Here is a 16,893-nt window from a genome sequence, read left to right on the forward strand (position 1 = left end):
AAATCTACCCTCAAATCTATCTGTGCTTTTCGTATATTTCATAGATCCTATAATCTTTAGTTCATGTTTTCCCAAATGTTCAATTGTATGTTTTTTTATTATATTGTGAAATCTAGATAGAAGTTTTCTCATTCCTTGGTTCATATTTCCATTTCTGTGTTTCCTTTTATACATGCAAATGGAGGCAGCACAATGCTTCTGTAGCACCACCAATTGGAAGGTACCTTCTTCATAAGTCAAAGTGTAACAATCTAACAAGTCTTGCAAGATGACTAAGGGCCCTTTTGAATGCAAAGATAATTTCAAAGGAATGAAAGATTAAAAGATTTAGCGATCTATTTGCATAAAGTGTTAATGGCCGTTAATATTTTCTCATCTTCTTTTGTATGTAAAAGGACCTCTACGAGTTATTTGCAGAGCCCAGCATGTGTTTAATTACGCACCCAGCCTGCAAACAGCTGCTGGTACAGTCCATTGTTCTCCTCGTGGCTTGTGTAAACATACCGTGGGGGGAACAGTGTGCAGTCTTTTGAAAGATGAGCGAAATACATTCAAATGGAATGTATTTGCTCAGTCTTTCAGCGGCTGAATGATGGATTTTAAGTGAACCAAAATCCATCATTCAAACGAAAAGTGCACAATGCTGGTGTTTACATGTAACGATTATCGCTCATTTTCGGCTGCTTGGATGAATTTTGAGCGATAATCATTAAGTGTAAAAGGGCCTTAAGGATATAGGCCAAACCAGAATCCTAAGAAAGAGGAAAGGACAACCATTTGCTAAAAGAGCTATTGCAAGATTCGTATCTCTCATTAGTGTGTAGTAGGTTTCTGGTTGGTGGGGTGAGAAGCCTGTGATGTGGGTAAGGATCTCCTTCAGAGATCCAAGTTAGCATAAGAAAATTTATAGGTCATGCTATGCACATCTATGAAATTTGGTACCCTACCAAATTTTATAGAGGAGCATAACATGGCCTATAAGTCTTCTTTTACCTACTTGGCAATCTCCACAAAGAGAAACAGTACCCCTCTTAATCCTTTCATATAACCAGTATTATAGTAGCAGACTATATATCCCATCTTCCTTTTCACAGCTTTCCATATATCATTACAACTTTACTATAAGACCCTAATTCACAAAAATTTACAGTGTATAACATTTTAGTTTAGACCTAGATTTTTCTTAAAAGATGAAATAATCTGAAAGTTATGAAGCAGGAAGTCATTGCAAATCCAAAAAGGCTGACTCTGTATTTTAAGTATTAAGAGATTTGATACATATCTTATTAGCTGTTTCCTTATCTTTTGTGGTTTATGACAATCCATATGCTTCATTTAAGTTTTAGAATGAAGAGCCTTTCGTTTCTGCTGACATACAGTATTATTTATCAGGCTTAACTTTCCAAGAAAGATTTACTTTCAAATGTTGAGTCACGTTTAAAATGATATTCTCTAATCATAAATTCTTGATCACTGATGTACAATCATAGGCTCAAGTCTCACCGAGTCTGTAGTGTACTGTGAAGGTTGGAAACCACTATAAATATGCCAATATATCTATACATTTTGATTGGCAATTACACACCAAAATGGTCTCTTATTAGTATTAGTTTATTCTAAATATGTCAAGATGTCATACCCTCAGTCATATGAAATAGTGCAAATGGGGCACAATTATTAAGACTGGCAGTTTACAAGTCTTAATAAACAATTCACTGGAGTAAGATGCATCTGATGTATGAAGAAGTGGCTGACGTTTAATACCTTAGATGCATCTTGGGCTGCCCGTGCACCATAGAAAGAAATCTATGCCAGCTATGAACTGAAATAGTTTTCTGCTATAATTTACACTAGTTTCTGACATAAATAATATTTAACTCCTTAGTACCAAAGCCTGTGTGAGCCGTCGTGACCAGGCCAAATTTTGGAAATCTGACATGTGTCACTTTAAGGCCTCTCTCAGACGAGTGCGTCTATTAGAACAATTGGTTCCCTATGGTGTGTTCACATGTCCATGTTTTACAGGCGCTGAAACGCGCGCACCTGCAAAAGATAGAATATGCGTGCACATAGGTCTGTGCTGCACATATATATTCCCTGTAGGGAGTCCCCTCATCACTGAACACTGTGACAGCACTGTCACAGTGTTCAGTGACAAGGGAACTTCCCGCGGGGAGTAAAGAATCCCCTGTCACAGCTGTGACAGCTGTGGCAGAGGATTGTGATATTCTGCCCCTGCTTTCAATGGGGCCGCTGCTGCTGCCGGCGTCCCCATTGAAAGCAATAGGATGCCGACACCCTCGCAGTGATTTTCAGGTAAGGGCTTTAAATATAAGCCTTTCCCTGGAAATCATCCCGAGCTGTAGTAAAAAATAAAAAAATAAATATACTTACCTCTCCACCACTGCCAGGGCTTAGGCCAGGTCTAGTCGCTTGGGTCCCATCACTGTAATGAAGTTCTTTCAGCAGGTGGGGATTTAAAATTCCCGCCTGCTGAAAGGGCTGTATCTGATTGGCTGAGCACTCAGCCAATCACAGGCAGCGCTCAGCCATTCATTGAATGACAGTTGAGCACTGCCAGTGATTGATCACAGCGCTCAGCCAATCACAGGCAGCGCTCGGCCATTCATTGAATTGAGGGGCAGCGGTGGCCCCATTGAGAGCAATGTTGCATGAAACTTCATTCATGCATGTTTTGGCACGTGTCTGGATGTGAGGATTTGTGTGCAGCTACATACGTGCAAATGCAAGTTCGTGTGAACGAGGCCTAACATAGAATAACTCCGTAAAGGTTTTGCATATCCAAGTGATTCTGACATTGTTTTCTCGCCACATGTTGTACTTCATTTAGGTGGTAAAAATAAACTGATAGAATTTGTTTATATTTATTAAAAGCACCAAAATTTGGAAATTTTTTCATATTTTCAACTGCAATGTGTCAAATATGTGCAAACATACTATACAAATTTTGATAAGATATATTTCCATCTATTTACTTTATTCAGGGAGCACATTGGGAAAACTTCATTTTTTTAACCATTAAGGAGACGTACAAATTTAACATTAATTATTAAAATGTTGTGGAACACCTTGGCTTCCTACACCAAGCCAAGATTGCAAAGGCTCATAGGTGCCAGAATGATAGATACCCCCCACAAATGACCCCATTTAAAAAATACACGTTAATGTATTCACTGAGGGGTGTCATGATCATTTTGACACCACAGTTTTTTTTTCAGAAGTTAAGGCAATTTAGAGGAGAAAAAATAAAATTTCATATTTTTGCAAATGTGTCATTTTAAAGACAGTTTTTTTTTCTATAGTGCACAGGAAATTGAGGGTTTGCACCGCAAAAGGGATACCACTGTTTGTCCTGTGTTCAGAAAGATACCGATTGTGGCCCTAATCTTATGTCTCTATGCACAACGGGGCCCAAATCTAAAAGAGAAGTGTTTTTTAGAACAAAAATTTAGCTTGAAGGTGTTTTAGGCCCCATTGTCCACTTGTAGAGCCCTTGAGCGGCCAAAACAATGGAGAACCCCCACGAATGACACCATTTTGAAAACTAGACCCTTAATGAATTCATCTAGGGTTGTAGTGCATATTTTTACCCCACAGTTTTTGAAGCAAATCAGAAGGAAAAAATTATGATTTTCATTTTCTTAGCAATTGTGTCATCTTACATTTTTTTTTTGTACAGCACACATATGAATGAAGACTTGCAAAATGGACACACCTATTTGTCTTGTGTTCAGAAACATACCCATTGTGGTCCTAATCTGCTGACTGGACACATGGCTATGCCTGTAATGGAGGGAACACCCTTTGGCTTTCAGGGCACAAGTGAATAAAGACCATGCCACATTGCTCACTTGTAGAGCCATCAAGGTTCAAAAATGATACAATGCGCCCCCCCCCCCCCACAAGGGACCCCATTTTGAAAACTATACCCCTTAACAAATTTATCTAGCAATAATACCGGGTTCACACAGCCGTATGTGGGATATGCTTGCGGAGGCCCACATCGGATCTCAGCTGTGAGCCCGACAGTGACCCTGCGTATGGCAACATAATGTACTGCGCATAATTGTGTAATCATGCAAGCAGTCATGTGCAGTACACCTTTTTTTGCTTGCTTTGATTTCCTGCACCGTTGCTTAGTGATGATGTGAGAACCAGCAGCTAATACACAATGCAATTACATATAGCCTGTGGGTATATCCGCGGCCATGGAGCACAATGGGCTCTATGTCATGGATATCCGTGGTAAAATAGAACATTCTCCGTTCTGTTTTCTATGAGTGGGTTATGTAATTCCGACCCGCCAATTTGAGGGGAATTATGTATTCCAATGTATTTGATTGATCTGCAAATTACTGCAGATCAAACGCAAGCGGAATCCGCAATTCCTATCCGGTCATGTGAGACAGGCCTAAGGTAGATCGCTACCTTTTTATATCATTTGATAATGGTGATCACGTGACCATGGACTGCTCACTGCTCCGAGTAAAGCCGGATAAGCAGACTCATCTGCTTCTTACATACTGCACTGTTCAATCCAGTGCTGATTCAGTTCCTGCTATCCATCTTCTATACAGAAAAGTAGAAGGAACCTGGATGGAACTATAGAGGTCAATATTCAAGGCCTTATTTTGTGTTGGGCATAGTGTTAAGCTGTTATTGTGTATGGGGTATTGAGAGGAGCACTGGAGTAACAACATCATTGGGAATGTGAAAGAGACTAGTTGTGGCAGGAAGAAGTCTTCATAGTGATCTGGAGTCTGGCAGAGAAGAGAAGAAGAAAATGAATTTCAGGGCACATAGTGGGTAATATTATTTATTTCTGGAAGCACAGTGTTTTATATTTCAGGGCACAGAGTATTATAATTTATTTTTGAGGGCACAGGACTTATTGACTATTACACAGTGTATAATTATTTATTTCTGAGCGCTCAGTAACGTCAGGGGGAACGCTTCATTATAATTAATTTCAGAGGCATGGAGTAAAATAGTATTTATTTATGGGGCACAGTGCATTATAATTTATTTGAGAGTAGTGCTATTTTCAGGTGACACAGTGTGTGGAGCTATTATTTTCAGAGCAGCCAAACATGTCTGGGCTGCAAATTCTGCAGTGGCAATAATAGGCAGGAGAAGCCATGAAGGTCTGGACCAGATGGAGACAAAAAGGAATAGACCCAGAGGATGTCACATGGGGTCACTCAATGTCATTGTGTAGATGAAAAGTTACATTCAAAACATCAGAAATGTCAGATGAAGAAAGCATTTCAAATTACTAATTTTCAATTTTAAGTACATAAAAACAATACAAATATTAGGCATACACACCTTTTAGGACACATGTATAGAATATATATTTGGTGCAACAATTTTTTAAGAGAGCAGAATTGAAGCTTAAAAATATGTTTAGCATTTTTAACATCTAGACAAACCCAAACCAACAAAGCCCTAAGTGCTGGCTCGTTGACTTACATTAGCATCTTGTAACCATCTGTTGGGCAGCCACAAAACTCTTTACTTTCAAGTTTCCTAAGACATGTGTCTCAGACCACTCTCTGAAACCAATATGATCCATGAGCATTATTTGTTTAGAGAAAAAAATGTGAAAATATTTATACTATGTAATTCATATATAATGAACCAAACAGATAACAAAATAAACCACTTCACTCGAGGCAGTGTAGGCATACCAGAATGATACTTGGATTCCAATAGCACATAACACCAAGAAGTGAAGCCATGTGTGGGCTCTCTATGTGAGGTTTCATGCTTCTGATGCCTCACTTCATGCACTCGATATGTATTTTCAGGTGTTATTCCTTATTGGGAATAGTTCACTGTTTTATTACATAGTTTCAGGTGCTGACATTTTTGGTTAAAGAAGTTAAAGGCAAATGATATTAATTAAGGAAATATTTCACAGTGCAATAAACGGAACCTAAGAATTGTTCAGAAGGAGATGATGGTTATAAAGCATGGAGATTACTACATTTCAACTTTACACACTTTTGAATTTAGAATATAGTATTATAGAGATGAAATAATTGAGACAGAAGCATTAAAGTGAATTACAATACAAGTCCTATATTGGAAGAATGCCTCAAAACTTCCAGTGCTGACTGCATCAAATGTGTCCAGTCCTTAATTTATTTTAGACAAAAGTGATGGATATTCAAGTTGAGATTTCCCAAACAGATCTATCTATCTATCTATCTATCTATCTATCTATCTATCTATCTATCTATCTATCTATCTATCTATCTATCTATCTATCTATCTATCTATCTATCTAATATCTATCACATATCTATCTACCTATTTCACATCTAGGTATCTATCTATTTATCTATCTATCTATCTATCTATCTATCTATCTATCTATCTATCTATCTATCTATCCATCTTATCTATCTCTCACATCTATCTATCTCATATTTATCTATCTACCTACCTATATTATATCTATCTATCTACTTATCTCATATCTATCTATTAGAGATGAGTGAGCACACTCGTTCCAGCTTGATGCTTTTTCGAGTATTAGGGTACTCGAGATGCTCGTTACTCGAGACGAACACCATGCGGTAATCGAGTCAATTGCATTTCCTTCCCCGCATGTTTAGTGCCATTTTCTAGCCAATAGACATGCGGGGAAGGCATTATCACTTCCTGCTGTGACGTGCCAGCCCTCCCACCCACAGTAGTGAGTGGCTGGGCCGATCAGGTGACCACCGAGTACTTAAAGTGGGCCCGCCCACGGCTCGCCTCAGACGCATGCTGGCAGAGGTTAGGGATAGTGCTGCTGCTGATATAGGGACAGTGTTAGAGTAGGATCCTGTTATCAAGAACCCCAACGGTCCTTCTTAGGGCTACTCTTCATAGCATGCATTACTGTTGTGGCTGGCTGGGAGCAGTAGTGCATCAATTTTTTTCTTAAGCATCTCGGGCTGTGCAGGCCATTTCAACTATAGCGTTCTCAGTCTGCAGTGCATAGCGCAGAGTTTAGGGACAGAGCTGATTCTATAGGGAAAGTTATACAGTCCTGATCCTCCATGCAAGAACCCCAATGCTCCTTCTTAGGGCTACATCTCACCGTGTGCTTTACAGTTGTGGCTGGCTGGGAGCAGTAGTGCATCAATTTTTGTATTACGCATCTAGGCCTGTTCCCAGCCTTTCAGTAATAGCGTTCTCAGCCTGCAGTGCCATACAACCAGCTCTCACCGTAAAACTGCACTCTAACATTTCCTAGCCTACTGCAAGCTACTTCAGTTATACTGTTCTGTGTGTGCTGTGCATAACGCAGAGTTTAGGGACACAGCCACTTCTATGGGGAAAGTTATACAGTCCTGATCCTCCATGCAAGAACCCCATTCGTCCTTCTTAGGGCTACATCTGACTGTATGCTTTACAGTTGTGGCTGGCAGGGAGCAGTAGTGCACCAACTTTTGTATTACACATCTAGGCCTGTTCCCCGCATTTCCGTAATAGCATTCTCAGCCTGCACTGCCGTATAACCAGCTCTCACCTTGAAACTGCACTCTAACATTTCCTAGCCTACTGCAAACTATTTCAGTTATATCATTCTATGTGTGCAGTGCATTAGAAAGAGGTCTCACCGCTAAACAGTACTGTAACATTTCCTGGGCCACTGCAAAGTATTTTAGCTCTGCCACTATGCCGAGCATCTCACAATACCCTTTCCTTGGTGGGGTTGAGATAGCCGCAGTTACCAGCTCTATCCACTGGCATTAGAGTCTTCTCTCACTCCACACAGCCTCTCTTATCTACAAGTCTCTACGAGCGGTAAATTACCCCTAGGTATCAGCGCAAGACAGGGGTTACTTTTTCAAGCCACAGCATAGAGCCTCCTCTATCTACAAGTCTCTGTGTGCGGTGAATTAAGCCACAGTTGTCAGTGCTGTACAGTGGGGTAATTACTTGGGCCCTCCTCTATTCTTAATCCGCCATGATGAGGAGTAGGGGTAAGGGTCGAGGACGCAAACGCGGGCGTCCAAGTGAGGGTGTGGGCACAGGCTGAGTTTCTGGGTGTGGGGAATCACAGCCAGCTGCTGCGGGATTAGGCAAGAGGCAAGTTTCTGGGCTCCCCAGCTTCATATCACAATTTACGGATCTGCGTGGTAGACCTTTATTAATTACAGAGCAGTACGAGCAGGTCCTGACATGGAAGGTAGAAAACGCGTCCAGCAATGTATCGACCACCCAGTCTTCTACACAGTCCACTACTCCCGGCCTAGGGACTGCAACTCTGAATCCTCTGGCTGCTCCTCCTTCCTCCCAGCCTCCTCACTCCATGAAAATGACATATTCTGAGCAGGCAGACTCCCAGGAACTGTTCTCGGGTCCCTGCCAGGAAGAGCACAGAGGATTCAGAGAAAGAGCAGCTGGACGATGAGGTGACTGACCCCCCCTGGTTTGCTAAGCCTACTGAGGACAGGGCTTTAGAGGAGGAGGCAAGTGCAGCAGCAGGACAGGTTGGAAGAGGCAGTGAAGTGGCCAGAGGTAGAGGCAGGGCCAGAGCGAAGAATCCCCCAACTGTTTCCCAAAGCACCTCCTCGCGGCAAGCCTCCATGCAGAGGGCTAGGTGTTCAAAGGTGTGGATTCTTTACTGAGGAGCGGGCATGGATGGCAGATATCTGCCAGGTCCTCTGAAACTTTGAGGAGTCTACCCAGATGGTGAGCAGCGATGCGGCAATCATTAGCATTACCATCCTACTGCTTTGCCTGCTGAGAAGTTTGCTGCTAAGCATAAAGGCCGATGCTTTGCGGTTGGAACAGGAGACGGGGGATGGCAGTATGTTGTTTGATAGCCAGACCACCCTCATCTCTATATCTCAGTGCGTTTTGGAAGTGGAGGAGGTGGAGGGGGAGGAGGAGGGGGAAGAGACAGCTGGCCACACTGCAGAGGGTACCCATGCTGCTTGCCTCTCATCTGTTCAGCGTGTATGGGCTGAAGAGGAGGAGGAGGATCCTGAAAGTCATCTTCTTAGTGAGGACAGAGATGTGTTGCATACTGGGACCCTGGCACACATGGCTGACTTCATGTTAGGCTGCCTTTCTCATGACCCTCGCGTTAGACGCATTCTGGCCAACATGAATTACTGGGTGTACACCCTTCTCAACCCACGGTATAAGGAGAACCTTTCCACTTTCATTCCCGAAAAGGAAAGGGGTAAGAGAGTGATGCAATACCACAGGGCCCTGGTGAAAAAAGTGATGCTAAACTTCCCATCTGACAGCGCTAGTGGCAGAAGGCGCAGTTCCGAGGGCCAAGTAGCAGGGGAGGTGCGGAGATCAGGCAGCATGTCCAGCGCAGGCAGGGGAACACTCTCCAAGGCCATTACCAGCTTTATGGCTCCCCAGCAAGGCTGTGTCACCACTCCCCAGTCAAGGCTGAGTTGGAGGGAGCACTGTAAAAGGATGGTGAGGAAGTACGTAGCCGATCGTACCACCATCCTCCATGATGCCTCTGCTCCATACAACTATTGGGTGTCAAAGCTGGACATGTGGCACAAACTTGCGTTGTACTCCCTGGAGGTGCTGGCCTGCCCTGCCGCTAGCATCTTGTCAGAGAGGGTGTTTAGTGCAGTTGAGGGAATCATCACAAATAAGCATACCTGCCTGTCAACTGACAGCGCCGACATGCTTACACTCATAAAGATGAACAAAGGCAGGATTTTCCCAGAGTTCTCTTCTCCACCAGTGGAAAGCAGCGGATCCTAAAGAATCTTTTCGCTGCAACAGGAGAAATATGCATCCTCTAGCACCCCAAAAAAAGGGGAGAATTAGCTTTGTGTATCCCTCTCTGATATTATTACTCTTCCTCCTCCTCCTAAAACAGCATGTCATCACGCTGAACTGCCAATTTCTATGCGGCCCAAAATGCTCTGTTTAAAACTTTTAAAAGTTTCATCAATTTATCAGTTAACCTTAAAACAATTTTTGCGGAGGGCTGCCTCCAGGCTCTGTTACAAATTAACCAATAACGAGCTGTATCTTCAAAAAATGTTTGTGGGTTTCACCTGCCCTCACGGTTGAGCAATATTTCAGGGGTACACTTGTACTCTTGGCACACCAATTTTTCAGGCCATTGCCAATACTGTTAGAAAACTAATTTTTCCAGGCTTCGCCTATACTCTTGGTAAACAAATTTTTGCAGGTGTTCGCCTATACTCCTGGTACACTAATGTTACTGGGGTTCGCCTATACTATTGCTACAGAAATGCTACAGGGGTTCGCCTATACTTTTGCTACAGAAATGTTACAGGGGTCTGCATATACTTTTGCTACAGAAATGTTACTGGGGTCCGCCTATACTCCTGCTACAGAAATGTTACAGGGGTTCACCTATACTTTTGCTACAGAAATGTTACTGGGGTCTGCCTATACTTTTGCTACAGAAATGTTACTGGGGTCTGCCTATACCTTTTCTACTGAATGGTTTGAGGGGTTTGTCTATACTCTTGCTACAGAAATGTTACAGGGGTCTGCCTCTACTTTTTCTACAGAAATTGAAGAAAATAAAAACTTTCTTTAAACTTCTAAAAATATTCTTTATCACCCTTTATCTAGATATCGATATCTCCATCATATCCTTTCATATGTTGGCCCTTGGTCTAATCCCTGCACGTAAGTTGTGACACCATGATTAGCCTACTAGCATACAGACTAATAGCTGTTTATTCCTCATTCCTCATCCAGGTTTATTTATATTTATTTTTACATCTTATTCATATTCATTCCTATATATTTATGTATTTATGGTTTTATCCGTTTTTATATGCTTTTTAAAAAATGAATTCTTTGATACATTCATATATATATATATATATATATATATTTTTTTTTTTTATGGTTGTTAAGAGTACGTGATTTTATACACAGGTACGTTTCACATATATACTTAAAGGATCATTATTATCATTATGATTATTTGTATTATTCATGTCACCATTTTCTTATTAATAACCACACACGTGGACTCTTATGCATGTATTATGCACATAAGATGCACTATTTGAGTACACGTGACATCCACATATGTGTGACTGAGCTAAGGGGCAATAGCTCGGTTGCCATTTTTGTGGTTAGTTCGCATATATATGTGTGTATATATATTTATTATCATTGATGTGTAGTATACACACGACAGGACATCACCTTGTTTTATAAATGTATAAGTTTATTTATTAATTCTCTTACTAAACTAGCTTATAAACCTTTTACTATAAGGTGTTCATGTTTCACATAGATCGCTCATTGTAGCTTTTATGACAGTATTTAATTTTTATTGATAAGTCCCATTTATATCTATATTTATATATTTATATCCAAATATCCCATTTATGCATTCACGTATTATAATAAGCCATCCAAAATAGGCAAAGTACCATTATACCCATACGAACGCCAGGGGAACCTTCTTATTTCGGTCAAATGACCTACATGTTCACATATTATGTGTGAACAATACACCGCCTGTATACCCTGCAACACGTAATTAAGCCCGTCAGGTTATCCCTATCTGTTGAGCCTCTAAAACCGGGATCCCGGGACGCTTCTGCCCTCAGGCCCCGCCCCCATCCCAAACATGTGACGATCACGTCACCCATCTTCATTATGGGACGGCGCGTCCCACAAGCCGCGCTCCCGTCCCAGACATGTGACAATGACGTCACTTAGTCAACCGGCCGTGCCCCCATCTTTAACACGTGACACCTACGTCACCACTATCCCCGTCAGCGTTACCACCGCCACTACGTACGTTCATAGAACCACTTAGGGGCCTACTCTATCTGTCCATATTATAGACAAACCCGAACTGGGACATAACCAATTTGTCTTAGAGATCCCATTGGGCAGTGTAATATGAGAACCCGCCCCCTCCCCGATGACGCTCCAACTCGTCATCACGTCGCAACCACGTGACCCCTCACGTTGTCATGTGACCTCCCCATCATGGCGGCCGCCACGTAGCAGTGTGGGCAGGTACTTTCATTTTCATTTTCATTTTACAGACACATATATATATATACAAGGTGATGTTACTGTGTGTATTTTATGCTATGTTTTTTGTGCTTGATAAAGTCTTGTTAGACGAAACGCGTTGCACTTAGGACCTGTGTGTCCCAATAAAGAATCCTCTTTTTGTTATCACTACTCTGTGGATTCTTTGTGCTATTACAGTCACCTGTAAGCAGCGCTGATATACATTTTTTGCACTTATGTGCAACCCTTCATGCTTTTCTACAGAAATGTTACTGGTGTTCGGCTATACTTTTCCTACAGAAATGTTACTGGGGTCTGCCTATGCCTTTTTCTACTGAGTGGTTTGAGGGGTTCACCTATACTCTTGCTATAAAAATGTTACTGGGGTCTGCCTATACTTTTGCTACAGAAATGTTACTAGGGTCTGCCTATACTTTGGCTACAGAAATGTTACTGGAGTCCGCCTATACTTTTCTACTGAATGGTTTGAGGGGTTCGCCTATACTCTTGCTACAGAAATGTTACGAGGGTCCGCCTATACTTTGGCTACAGAAATGTTACTGGAGTCCGCCTATACTTTTCTACTGAATGGTTTGAGGGGTTCGCCTATACTCTTGCTACAGAAATGTTACGAGGGTTGCCTATACATTTGCTATAGAAATGTTACTGGGGTCTGCCTATACGGCTCTGCCTATTCCTTTTCTACTGAATGGTTTGAAGGGTTAACCTATACTCTTGCTACAGAAATGTTACTGGGGTTCGCCTATACTCTTGCTACAGAAATGTTACAGGGGTCTACCTATACTCTTGTTACAGAAATGTTACTGGGGTCCCCTTATACTCTTGCTACAGAAATGTTACAGGGGTTCGCCTATACTTTTGCTACAGAAATGTTACTGGGGTCTGCCTATACTTTTGCTACAGAAATGTTACTGGGGTCCGCCTATACTTTTGCTACAGAAATGTTACAGGGGTCTGCCTATGCTGTGGGTGCACAAAGACTTCCCATCATGGTGTTTTACCTATCTGGCACAAATACACTGACTGACTAGGGCAGAAATGTGGGCCGAGGCCGAGGTCCTTGGTGGGGTGAAACTCTGCCATGTTTGGGCACTCTGATTTCCCCATGTGTAATACCATGTTTGAGTTCCTTGGGCTCGCCTATGCTGTGGGTGCACAAAGTCTTTCCATTGTGTTGTTTTACCTGTCTGGCACAAATACACTGACTGACTAGGGCAGAAATGTGGGCTGAGGGCGAGGCCCTTAGCAGGGTAAATCTCTGGCATGTTTGGGCACTCTGATTTCCCCATGTGTAATACCATGTTTGAGTTCCTTGGGCTCGCCCATGCTGTGGGTGCACAAAGACTTCCCATTGCATTGTTTTACCTGTCTGGCACAAATACACTGACTGACTAGGGCAGAAATGTGGGCCGAGGCCGAGGTCCTTGGTGGGGTGAAACTCTGCCATGTTTGGGCACTCTGATTTCCCCATGTGTAATACCATGTTTGAGTTCCTTGGGCTCGCCTATGCTGTGGGTGCACAAAGTCTTTCTATTGTGTTGTTTTACCTGTCTGGCACAAATACACTGACTGACTAGGGCAGAAATGTGGGCTGAGGGCGAGGCCCTTAGCAGGGTAAATCTCTGACATGTTTGGGCACTCTGATTTCCCCATGTGTAATACCATGTTTGAGTTCCTTGGGCTCGCCCATGCTGTGGGTGCACAAAGACTTCCCATTGCATTGTTTTACCTGTCTGGCACAAATACACTGACTGACAAGGGCAGAAATGTGGGCTGAGGCCGAGGTCCTTGGCAGGGTGAAACTCTGCCATGTTTGGGCACTGATTTCTTACTGTGTAATACCTTTTTTGTGCACCGACAGCATAGCCAAGCCCCAGGAACTCAAAGAGTTCCTATTGCGGTGTTGAACTATCTGACACCTACACAGAATGAATTGTGTGGGGACACATGGATTTCCCATTGCTATGTAACTCGCGGCACCTTGGGTCACACAAGGTGGAGGCTGGGACCGAGCTTACCCAGGGCCCTCTCACGTACTTCCCCCACAGAGTATTGCGGGTCCTACCTCGGTCATGGTTTCTCGGCCTTATTATGCCACCTCCTCCTCCTGCTTCGGGTCTGGGGATCAGCACTGGGCAACATGTATTTTCTTTCGTGGTACCACAGTTATCTGAGACACTGGTTTGGGCCAAACAAAAGGAGCGTTACTGCATTAATGAGATGTTCACAGCTGCACTAGCATCCGATTAAGCTTTATGCCCACGATTACTCAGGGTGTAAGCTGAGGATGAGGTCCTTGACAGGGTGAAACTGCCTTGTTTGGGCGCTCTGATTTCTTTATGTGTAATACTTTCCTTGCATTCCAGGGGCTCGCCTATGCTGTGGATGCACGAAGACTTCCCACCGCAGTGTTTTACCTGTCTGGCACAAATACTCTGACTGACTAGGGCAGAAATGTGGACCGAGGCCGAGGCCCTTAGCAGGTTGAAACTCTGCCACATTTGGGCACTCTGATTTCCTTATGTGTAATACCATGCTTGAGTTCCTTGGGCTCGCCTATGCTGTGGGTGCACAAAGACTTCCCATTGCGTTGTTTTACCTGTCTGGCACAAATAAACTGACTGACTAGAGCAGAAATGTGGGCCGAGGTCCTTGGCAGGGTGAAACTGTGCCATGTTTGGGCACTCTGATTTCCCCATGGGTAATACCATGTTTGAGTTCCTTGGGCTCGCCTATGCTGTGGGTGCATAAAGACTTCCCATTGCATTGTTTTACCTGTCTGGCACAAATACACTGACTGACTAGGGCGGAAATGTGGGCCGAGGCAGGGGTCCTTGGCGGGGTGAAACTCTGTCATGTTTTGGGCACTCTGATTTCTTCCTGTGTAATACCATCTTTGTGCACCGACAGCATAGGCGAGCCCAAGGAACTCAAAGACTTCCCATTGTGGTGTTGAGCTATCTGACACCTACACAGAATGAATTGTGTGGGGACACATGGATTTCCCATTGCTATGCAACTCACGGCACCTTGGGTCACACAAGGTGGAGGCTGGGACCGAGTCTGACCCTGGGCCCGTTCACGTGCTTCCCACACAAAGTATTGTTGCATTGTGGAGATGTGTAGAAGTGCTGGCACCTGAGTCCCCTTTATGCCCACGTTTGCGGCTCCTGACAATTTTGTGACGGAGGTGGCACAGGATTGGAATGATGATCGTATGTCGATTTATCATCTATTCTCAACAGCATTGTGGGCTATCGCTCACACTTTCAAAGAGGGTCGCTGCCTAGCCCTGCCAACCCTCTGCAGTGTGTGCCTCCGGTTCCTCCTCATCCATTATGCACCTATAAATAAACATGAGGGTGGTGTAGCTATGAAGTGAGCGTGTGGCATGAGGCCAGCTGAATGGTGCGCAGGGAAAATTTTGGGTGCGCTGTGGACGCAGGGTCGTGCAGGGGGGATGGACAGCAATGCCAGCATGTAGCCCAGGAGAAGAGGCAGCGGTGTCACCCGCAGGCAGTGATTGTCCTTGGTTGCAGGTAGTGTGGTGCTTAGCTAAGATGTGCCAGCATGTGTGCCTTGCTAATGAGGGTTTGTCCGAAGTAAATTGTAAGGGGGTGACGCCAGACTCTTGCCCCCATTTTGGCTTAAAAGTGGGACCGAGGTGCCTCAGATGCAGCCATGCTTGCTGCCCCGGCCCTTCCCTATCCGTTTCTGTGGTGTTTCCATGATATTCTGATGTTTTCTGTTGTTTGACAAGTCATCACCTATGCAGAGCATCGGTCCCATACAAAAATGCTAGAGTCTCCCATTGACGAACTATTATGTTTCCCACTAGTATTTTGGAAATTTATTTTTACCTTTCTTATTAAAAAAAAAAAAACGCAAGAAGATACGTCATTTAACAACACTTGCAGTTTTCAACAGAAGCAATTCTATAAAAATGTGCTTGCAGTGATCTCAAATAGAAAACATCCAATCTCAAATATCATGGCATTAAAAGTCTAATGATTAGTTGAATTTGCAGTAGCTTTGAAGGGGAAATAGTCAATGGCACTGCTATGGGGGTTGCAGGATGTGCAATTGCAACCAGGCCCCCTCTAAACCAGTGGAGCACATAGGTTCCCCTCACCACACTTAGGTTGCCTGACTGCACAATTTAATGCTTTTACTATGTCCTCCAAGTGGTGTGGACAGATTTTCCATTGTGATTAATAGTTAGGGCTTCCTCCCAGGCCCCAGCTAAAGCCCCATTTACACAGGACGAATGTCGGGCAAACAATGCCCGACACTCGTTTCCGTATATACTTGCTCCGTGCTGTTGCACAGAAGTGAGTATTGTGGGCTTGTAGTGAGGTGGCTGGAGATTTTACTCCTTTCTTTTCCCCGCCTCTCTCCATTCACTTAACACAGCGGCTGTTCATTACTGAACAGCCACTGTTTACATTGAACGATTATCCTTCAGCTCATTGTCCATTGTTTATGCAGCATAAAATCATGAACAAGTAGTGTAAACAGCGGCCGTTCAGTACTGAACAGCTGCTGTGTTAAATGAATGGAGGGGGAGAGTGAGGAGAGAAATTTCCTCCTGCTGTCCTGCACCCGTGCTGGCTGCTCTGTCAGAGAGCCAGCGATACTCGCTCCTGTGCAGCAATACGGGAGCGAGTACGCACAGGGACGAGTGTCTGGCATTGTTTGCTCAACATTTGTCTCATGTAAATGGGGCTTTAGTCTGCTCCCCTGTCTTGATTTTCTTCACTCAGAATATCAAAAAAGAAGATCTTGGGACTGGGAAGGCTGCTATAAATCACCATGCAGGAGAGGCTGCCCACACAAAAGACCTAG

This window comes from Eleutherodactylus coqui, chromosome 7 (genome assembly GCF_035609145.1).
Source record: "Eleutherodactylus coqui strain aEleCoq1 chromosome 7, aEleCoq1.hap1, whole genome shotgun sequence".
NCBI lineage: Eukaryota > Metazoa > Chordata > Amphibia > Anura > Eleutherodactylidae > Eleutherodactylus > Eleutherodactylus coqui.